Source organism: Varroa destructor, unplaced genomic scaffold (genome assembly GCF_002443255.2).
Source record: "Varroa destructor unplaced genomic scaffold, Vdes_3.0 BEIS01000004.1, whole genome shotgun sequence".
NCBI lineage: Eukaryota > Metazoa > Arthropoda > Arachnida > Mesostigmata > Varroidae > Varroa > Varroa destructor.
In genome coordinates this window covers 30,328,147-30,339,016 of record NW_019211457.1, presented here as the reverse complement: position 1 = coordinate 30,339,016, position 10,870 = coordinate 30,328,147, and positions in this window count along the sequence as shown.

The window sequence follows — 10,870 nt, the reverse complement described above, 5'->3', positions numbered from 1 at the left end:
CGAACTAGACATGAACATTTTTCTGGCTAAAAGATCCACGCTATTTTTTTTTTTACAATGGATACGTGTCTAACGTTTATAAGCGCTGAGAACGTGCACTGCCATAAAATGTACTGAGTCTCAATGATTCATTGGTAGCCGCTGATGATAGGCACAACGCTGGTCCGCTGACTATGCACTGAACACTGCAACCCAAAGAACGAAACGACAGATTGTGCAATGATCTGCTTTGATGAGAAATCACCATAAAAACGTTTGCTACAAACAGATTTAAATTCGAACTCAAGAAATACGCGGACAACGTTTGCTGTGAACGATTTCCATGGCGGACGTCGCCAGTACGCGTTATTATAGCCAGAGAATAACACACATGTGGGTAGCATAGGACAAACACTGGACCCGTCCTCTGCTACCCTGCAAAGATGCTATTTTTATACGGTTCTCTTATGCATATAGTTCATATGAAACAGCCTTAGGCAAAGAGGCCTTAGTCCTTGTTTTCGATTTTCAATCGCATATTCTCCTGCATTGCCTTGGCGCTTTTGCAGATTTGTTTCACCCAAACCAACTCAGGAAAATTAATATGCTAATTATTCCACAAGTTGGTTTCAGGATCTGATTCCTGTTCAAAAGAACCTATGCACTTACACTAATTTCGACTTTTCTACGAAAAAAAAACCGTGTCAAATAATACGTTTGAGACGTTATATTATACGTTCCACAATATTTATTTGTTTGAATAATTAAACGTTTGTCCAAGGTGACACACTTGTATACTTTATATAATTCATAGCGGCTATAAAATGTACATGATATCATCCTTATTTCCCTACTATTTATGTATTTTGTTTAATAAATATTCTTTTTAATTATCAGATACATTTAATTAAGGCAAGTAAAGATGCAAAAAGAGATTAGAGAAACAAAATCGTTAATTTACGAATTGTTTGAAACATAATGATTTTCTACGTTAAAGCTGTTGATGTTTGAAACGCATACAATTATAACATTATCACATACTTAAAAATATATTATTTTTACAATCATATTGCATATTTTTCTCTCGGAGGAAAGCATGCCATGATCACCTTGCAGGATCCCTTGACTATAACCCGAAGATGGCGCTCACGTCCTCCTAAACGGAAACGCACAATACACACAAAACGGCGTCATCTAAATGTTTTAAAATGTAAGATTGTCATATTGAGTTTCCGCTTATTTTCGTTAGTAAACAAAAAAAAAAAACTCTGTTTGACGAATACTCAAATGCAAGGGTCGAGGTGCATGTGCTGAAAATTGACCTAGGTTGTTTTTGTACAAAAGAATCTCAGTCCATTTACTATCACAGAAAATATATAGTGCAAATCTTTGTAAAACTCGACTACGGTTGTAATCTAAATCCAGCAGGTTAGAGCGAACCAATTATTTTTAGTATATATTTATATTTTTTAATAAACAGATGTTGAGTTTCTCAACGTTATTCATTCAACACTCATTCATTACCTCACGAAGACGGTGAGGTAGTTTTTAAGATGTCAGTTCCTTCGGAAACATGCTCAGCTTATATATAATTAAGTTACATATAATCGATCTATAATATATAATAAAATTCTAATATGAAATGAATGTGTGAAAATGGTCGTCAACAGTATTACGACCGCATCCCTTCCGAAAGTATGTTATTATCTGCTTGGAAAAAGTTATGATTATGAAGTTCGTAACTTTATGCCTATGATGGTACTCCGCCGTTGATTAGATTCGTGCCTTTCTGTGTGAGCTAACCAATGTAATCTGCCTGTTTGGGACAAATGACCAGGAAAGATAACTGATAATAATGTATATAGCTATATGTCATAGTGCACACGCAAGTGATAGTAGTTCGGCCTGTAAATCTATTTAGGAGATTCGAAACTGTGGCTTCGAACGGGTCTCTAGGTCGTACAGTCGTTAGCGGAAGATCCTAATTCCTCGGGGAGATTTCACCATTTCTTTGACTTCTAAACAAAGTTCACCTATCTAGCTCGAAAGTGCCCCTTGACTTCACCCTTTGACGTTAAGAATTTACAGTTTACCAGGATGGTCTCCCATGTAGCATGATATTCCAGGAACTAAGTTCCAAACAGCTTATGATCCCAAGCCGTTAATTAGTATTAACGATTGTCAGCGAATACGCTCCTCTGATAGCTTGACCAGTTCGATCGCTGCACTGTTTGCTCTCATGAAGCATGTTTGATAGTTGACCATGTTTTGAACGCTGGAAATTTCATCGAGAGCTTAATGTATTTAAACGATGGTTCTGATAGCACTCCGTTATCCACTTGTTACAACTAAACCACTATACGTCAGTAATAGAGGCAGTCTTTTTGCATTAAATCTCACCTCTATTTCTTCCATAAAAGTCTCAGTTTGGCGACAAATGATCTTGGTCCACTACATTCTCATAGCACTGATTCAACTTTTTCAGATATATACCCTTCTTTGGCATTACTGGCACCTTTTCTCTGCTTTGCAGGTTCGCATCGTTCGTATATCTCTTAATTTTTTTTTCTTTATACAACGGGTGCATTCGCGTCTAAACGTATGTTGCCGAGCGTATATGCGCTAAATGCAATTAATAGTATTTAAAAGTTGTTTGGAGACCTGTCACTTCACCCCCGCGCACTTGAGAATCAGCAAAATCTCTCTGGTATTTTGCGAGCTTTGCGTGCCCGCCTAGCCCAAGCCTTTCTTTCACTGCTATTCTTGTTACTGTTACCCTATTAGAACCCTCTCGTCTTCAATTCAACCTCCGGCCGACCGGCTGTATCCCCGCAACGCAAAGTCCACCCGCTAGAGCTGCAAGTTACACAAGCGCTTTCGCTTTCTCCCCTTCCACTCTCCCGTTAAATTCGTACACTTTAAGTTCTAATGAGGAGTGCGCTGCAGTGAGGGAAGGTCGTCGACTTTCGACGGTTGCACATGGCGTCTAGGAAGGGCCAAACGCTGGGATGTTGCAGAGGATCTTCCCGCAGCCTTCTTGAAGCTGCTGCTTTTGTGAAGACAATCGCTAGCGCGTTCGAAAACCGATCAGAAGCAGAAAACGAAAGTAGAGCTGGGCTAGAAAAGAAGAGAACAGTGATTCTAGAGCGGCTGCTGTTTGGGAGCCTTCTCGTGGTTGCGAAAGGGTAGCATTAATAGACACAGCATTAGTGTTGCGAAGTGTCTGGGTGTCACACGAGGACTTAGCTAAACACGAAGGACAGTCGTGGCTGATGTTGTTCTCGACACCAGCTAACTTTTTTCTTCTTTTCGCCTTTTCCTTCGCTAACATATCACACATAAGGGACATTTAATTTCAGAATACGCGTGTTTTTCAAGGCCATAGAAGGCGAGCTTGGAAAGAGGACTAAAGGAGCAAAGAACAGTATAGAAGAAAGCAAACGGGTGGATAAGACGAAAGACGTAAATGGGGCAAAAGAAATCCCCTTAGAAAACGGAATGCCTTGAAGTTCTGGTTGGGCACTTGAGCTCGCCAGAAAACTCATTAGATACTCGTTAGATAGATACTCATTATATGCACGGGAGAAGAAAGACATCATGGCTGTAACCCATCGCTAAAATCAGCCGCCTCTTGATTCGTTTTTTTGTTTTGTTTGGAGGCCAGTTTTCGTATCTCCTACTTTTTAGGCTTGCTTTACTCTGGCTTCTGATACCTATCTTATCTTTCATTCATGACTAACAGCGCTGGGACTACTGGAATTCGTAGCCGTTTTTTATGCTGAGAAACAGGTCGCGCTGCCCAGAATCCATTCTAGTGACACCGTTGCAGTAAGGAAAGATATCGACATTAGCCGAAGAGAAGTCTAGTGAGAAGAAGCGGATATACGCGCAAGAATCAGAAGAGACGGATTCACCAAAAAGATTGTCGTTATCATTAACAACAAGGAAGGCTGCGCAAATGATCACGCATGGGCCTAAAGGCAGAACGGCCGGACAGCCCCATATATCAGGATGCTGAGCAAGGAAAGGCTGAGCCATTTGAGAAATCGCTGGATCCACGGCTAACAAACACAAACAGATAATCAGATAACAGATTAAAAGCTAGTTGTAGTTAACGTCGGCGGACGATACGATCAAAGCTAACATCCGAAGTCTTATTTTAGTCGTTGGTCAGCCACGGCGACCAGCAGGAGCAAGAGCGATCCGGAGGGCAAAACAAGTGAAGGTTGACGAGGAATCGCGGCTGGAGCGTTCCGCAGAGTGGGTAGCCATTCTAAGCGCTAAAAACTATTATGTTTCATTAAAAGGAATAGTGGGCTCTCACTAAATCTGTAGAGGACCTAAGATCGACGTTTTATCGGTTACTCGTATGAGGACATCCATATAATGTACTAGATTATATAAAAGAAACAAACGAAGGATTTACAATGGGAGTCGACCTGCTCGTAAGTAACAGTCATTTAGGACATCGTGGCACGTACGCGTGTCAGAATCTCTTGACCTATGTTCAAAAGGAAAAGACTCGGAAGGGAAAAGACAAAGTCTTCACGAAGTCGGTGCTCTAATAAATGAGAAAAAAGAGAGAATTAAAGATAAAAGGTTACTAGGACAACACGTCAGCCGGTTAATAGATCGAATACTTATTCCCCCCGACGACTCTTGCCATTAGAGCTACTTGGACAGATATTGTGGCTGCTCAACATATCTGTTAACACGTCAATATAATAACGTAGCTTGCTGATTCCTAACAGATCTTAGTGAATCAAACAAAAAAGATGATATCTTAACCGCAATGATACTTATGACTATACGCGGTTGTGCTTTCTCTATCCTTTTGTAAACGCCATTTTATCAATAATCTTAAAATGATTTAAAATAAATGTAATCTTAAGTTGACATTTACATTGGCATTTAGATGCTACTATTTTTGTACACATACTTACTATTTCTTCTAGAAAATCCTCATTTTTGATTACTTTAACTTCTACACTACCGATGTGTTGGCTCCTAATTTGTTCGATACCTATAGACAACGGTTTGACGCACAGATTAGGATCTCTTCTTATAAAAATTCGTAAAATCCAGTATTCGCGTGGGCTAATCAATCGCATGTTACTACGTAATTTCGCTGCTAATATTGTTAATAATATTTTGGTAGAAACGGTTTTATCAAAAAAGCAAAAAGTATTCAAGATATAAGTATAAAATAATAATGTTCTCACATAATTCGTTCAGCTCTTAATATTTTTTTGCCTTCGAAACTTACTTAACACACGCACAACTGGAGCATGTGTATATTTATATTTACTCCCACGAACGTTTCACTTCTAACCGCAAAAGACTGCAAATAATTAAAAACTTCTATAACAGTGTTATTTTTCTTCAAATTGAAAGAATATGCGATGTTTTTGAAACTGTAAGTTCACAGAATGATTCGGGCAAAGCAAGCCTTACCAACCGTCTGTTTTTGTAGAGCTATATAAAACTCGTACTTCCTTTTTAAAACCGTGGACACATAAGAGTCATATTGTACAACGAAATTGTTTAGTGATCTGCTAACGAGACAGCTTTCCTTTACGGGTAGCGATATCGATTGTGTCTTCGTGACGGTCCGTCGCACTTTACAACTCAGCCTAGGATTACCAGCACAATGAAATTCGCTCGGTGGCGTCCTTTTACCAATCCAAACAAATCCCGGCAGAACTCACCCTTTAGTACCCTCACACTCTAATTTACAGTTTATTGGACGTTGGCTTAATCTATTTTATTTTTCCTTTGATCTAAACTCGCTGCAAGAGGCCGATTGGCTTTTACTTTATTATCGCGTCCTTCAAACCGTGCTTAGATAGCTACATTATAGATACCCGTTATCCTCTTTTTCAAACTAGAATTTTCTGTATCTTATCTGTGTATACTATTGAACAGTGGCGCATGCATTACAGTCTCTTATATATTATTATTTTACTTAGTATATATAGTTAATTTTTTTGGCACGATATAAACAACGATATGTCCTAAGTGGTGCATACGCGCCCCGAACCCAATTATTGGTTTCAAGAAAACAAACCATTTTACTTCTACGCTCAATTAGATTTTACTGTTTGCTCGTGAATGAGTTGACACTAATAATATATATCAATGAATGATCACGGTCTTTCATTCAATAAACTGTCAGTTAAGCGTAACATGCTAAATTGGAAAAACCCGTTTACTTGACAATTGTTGTTTGCAGAAGAACTTATCCACAATCACACCACGTATCGCAACCATTTTAATAGCGCTTCGTTGCTCGGTGGAAGCGGAAGATTCATGAGTAAAGTCCACCTACAAATCTAGCCAGAGCTAAAACAAGAGAGATAGTGTATACCACGACAATGTATTTTTACATGAATATACACTAAGATTCGACGTGAACACTGGCAAAGACAGAGTAAATGTATAATAATGTTGGCCACCACGCGATGCCTTTTATTTTGCAAAATGTGAATGTCCGGTTGCCCTGAATTCTGTTTCGCTTTTCATTGGCATTATTTTGGCCGACGCCACGCTGCTATAGGTACAGAACACGAGCCCGTTTGTGAAATTCTATCAAGTACGCTAATATATACGTTCAAATGCATCAACGGAAACGCACAGAAAGCTCGAATAGATTTTTAAGCAGTGCCACGTTACATACTTTCAGACTTTGGCCGCCTAAGCATTGTCGCACCGCGACGACAGAAGAGCTTCTTAAACCCTTCACGTGGACTCATGAAAGGTGTCACGCTGCCGTCTTATACCTATTGAATATATCTGCTGAGAGCCTCATTCACCGTGTGTTTTGTCGCTTTTCTTTGCCAATGTCTCTACCATCTGAAGCCTCTTCCAATCAGCATCCGCCCATGACCTTATACTCTTCCGCTGGCCTTTCTTCCCTTGGTCGGTCAGCGTGAATTCATCACGCCGTGTCATCATTGCATAAGCAATGGGGTAGCGTAAACAACGAGGTTATTGATGGTGACAAAATAAGAAACTCCTGCCTTGCGTTTTATTTTTTTGTCCTTTTATTGTCACACGGCAAACGCAGGACGCGATGAGGGTAGCGGCGCAGGCGGATGGGTAGACAGGTCACAGCATTATTAGAAATTCCACTGCGATTAGCTAAACAAGCCATGAGAGCAGCAAGCGGGCAGCCCAAACGGTCTAGGGCACAGTCAGACCATTCGGTAAGCGATTCCATAGTGCGTATTGCCAAGTGCTTCCACTCTTCGTGAGCCCCTAGCCTTGTTGGGCTTTTTCAAGTTTCAAGGGAAGCTAACATAAATCTTTGAATCCAAGTGGAAACAGGCTTTAGGTAGTCCTTAGCTTGGATGGTTTCTGACCTTAAGTAAATAAGAGAGAAACGACTTGGTATTATCGATACCAGATTGCAGGCACAGTTTAGAAGCCACTACACAGCCAGCTTAGCTGCCGTTAACCATCCTGGCTAGTCCCGCTTCACCCGTAGCCGGCCATTTCGTTGCTGAATCCTAAAGGTCGCGAAGCTCGGCGCTGTGACCTGTTAGCATAATCGTTGCCATCTATGTTAAACTTCTCTCACCAGCAGGGTCAGCTGTCGATAGCAGCGCACCTTCGGCTCGTAAAGCGAACTCCTGCACATATTCACCACGAAGTGATGCCGTAAGCGACGGAAATGAGTAGAATAAAGGCCGACCTTAGATCCACATTACTCTAGTTCCCCTAATCCCTACATACCCCTATAGCTACGTTCGGTTCCATATGCTCATTTACTCATGGCTCGTTTTTTTCTTTGCCAGTTTGCCGTCTCATTTCTGCGAAGTTCGCACGAACTGCGTCACCACACGCTGCACGCAATTACCTCGGTACGTGGTACAGACTCATATATACCGTGTACCCCCCACAGTCCGAGTTCTTAGTTCATACTTTGTTGGAGTACCGAGTAAAAGGCTAAATAAGCACGTCGACTGCCTTTATTTAACTTTCGTATAGATCTAAGCTTTCTCAGGCTCGACCCCGTTTTGAACGATCGTCGCCGGCAGCGGTCGGACTGGGCCGCCCCAAAAAACGAACCGCTATGAATTATTATACTGATCACCACGACTATCGCAGGAAGGCCCCAACTTGCTGCACGCTAATCGCTCGTCGCCCCTGTCCGAAAATAAAAAAAATTTCCTGTTTCGTGCTACAGCAACGTTCTTAGCATAGTCCGCACATTTCGCGCAGGCCGTTCGTCACCCATCGTTATGCAACCTTCAACATGACAAAATCAGACCTCTTCATCATATTTTATATAGATGATATCTAATTTGATCTTCTCATACTGACTGCGACGTGGACCTTCATTCGGGGCATGTCAAAGTAAGTTATTGATATAGCACACCACAATTCTGTAGTTCTGTACCGGCTCTCGTTGTGCACCAACGCAGCGACGCAGCTTTGGCCAGCGGAGCTTTTGCTGAGCGTCAAACTAAGCCATTCAGTATTTTCATCTAGCCTACGGCATATATTTGGCCTCAGGAACGTCGAGCTAAATAAGAACTGCCTAAACCAGCGGCAACGAGGGCGACTTCTGAATAGTACCTGCCATCAGAGCAGACTTTTCTTTCTCATACAACTACTATGATTTATTTTCTCGTTCACTTAACAAATTGTGTAGTTGTTCAAACATAGGCCTTCTCGTGCTCTAATATGGAAGGAAAATAAAGATCATTTTAATTGAGAAATCTTCTTTGGGCTCTATATATATATATATATATATATATATATATATATATATATATATATATATATAGATGGGTATTCTGCTCAACTGACTGCATACATAGCAGCTTAGCGCTGTTGGCAAGCCGATTGCTGAGGGTTTAATTGTCATAGGTTATATTCTTCAACCTATTAACACATTATACTGTGTATATAACCAATAAATAATCAATAATGGGTTGACAGACTAACGAAAGAGGTACCTAGTCGCAAACCTGCATTATACAAAATATTTAAAGGCTTTTGAGCTCGAATTTTTTCCCCAGAACGACGAGCTAAAGGATGCATTGTATAAGGAAAATTCGTTGAAAAGCAAGTTATATTGTGTATGTAAACGGAAATTTGGTCAATCGCATATAATAATCACTTAACCACAACAGAATACATGCGGCGGAAGGCAAAGTTCTGTGGTATTTTCACAATTTTCTTTATGTTATTTTAATAGTTCAGGCAAACGCAAACACGTCCACTGGCTGACCGCCCACTCGAAGTTGTCATTATATTCTCCTTTCCTCGTGGCGCTCTTCAGACGACTCGTTATGGACTCAAGTGGCCTCTGTGGTTTGTTTGCGGGTAGTTTGTCGCAAGTCATCCACCTGCTTTTCCCTTCATTGATTCTCAAAACCAGCCAGCTCTATAAGTCTCTTGAAGTCTCTTTTGGACGAAGTGAATGACATATTAGTGCCGATGTATGCGGACATTACCTCAACCAATCGAACTTCGACGAGGAACAAAAACTCCCTGATAAAATGAAGTAGACAATGAGTGCTTTAAGATTATGCGATATGCCACTAAAGAGTTATGTGCTAATTGCTGTACAGAAAGAAGCACCCGATTAAAATTACCGGGCGTCGTGTAGCCACACGGTGGAAATGATGTAGGTAAATGTAGAAATTTGACAGACAGATAAGTACACTTAAATTTTCTACAATGACACAATCGGTAGCAATACGAACTGAATAAACCAGTCTCTAATAATATCTGCAGGTAAGGCTGTGTAACGATGACTACCAGGGAACACAATAAAAGATTCGCCTACTTTTATGAACACAACTATAGCCCTTTCCGTTAGTTAAACTAGAAAGTTCAAGTTTACAGCACGTGCTCGATTCCAATGCATGCTGCGCTGCCGAAATCACCTGCAAAAAACTTACCTAAACCCTATTAGAGGAATAAATAATTTAAAATGGTCATGCACACTTTACAACCATGGCCTGTACATGAACGAGCAAAACAAATATTTAGCGAATACAATATTTTTCTTTGCCTTCTGAAGAAATGCTTAAGAGAATTCAATCGAACCTTCTACACCTTCATTATAGAATTCAATAAAGATTCCTTTACAACTTTAATTCATATCAGTAAGTACAGTGCATGCGCTGCATCGATTTAACTATGCCACACAATTCGTGTTTGAGCAAGCAGACCATCAAACAACACTAAGTTGAGGAAAGATGAGGTGATATCCGTTCCGCATAAACCTGTGATCATGATCATACGGCATTGGTCTGGAACAGCAATAAGTCTGCATTTTATAAAAACTTTAACGCATACTTACCCAATGATGGCAGGAAAAGCTTTACTGTAGATTTCTTTTAGGTCTTTTATATTGGCAACGTGTTTGCTTACTACGCACATATGCAAAGCAGGCACAGATTCACTTTGTTTAGTATCAAAAGCTATTGTGAAATAATGTTTAAAAGCAGTTTTAGGCGAAATACCCAAAATATTGGTTTATTATTTCTCCATTAGTAATCCTTGTATTGGTTTGTTAGTCTCAAGTCCATGTTTTTGGGGGAGATATATGCGTTTTCCGTTTTCATCTTTAATATTGCGACCAAGTCGCTGTCGCTACTCTGCCTGGTACTGTTCTCCCTGCCCTTGGTACCCCGATCTAGAAAATTCTCCCTACGTTTTTTAATATATGCGTCTACTACTAATTACTATGTACGAATTTATGTACAAATAATAGTAAATTATGACCTGCAAGAAAAATACCTTCTGTTAGCGTTCGCATTACCAAGTAGATGTCACCACTTGACTCACGGTGGATATGAAGTCGAGCGGCGTTAGAGCCTGAGGGAAAGCCTTGACCATTTACGTAAGCCCGAATTTTTTCAATTTTTTACAT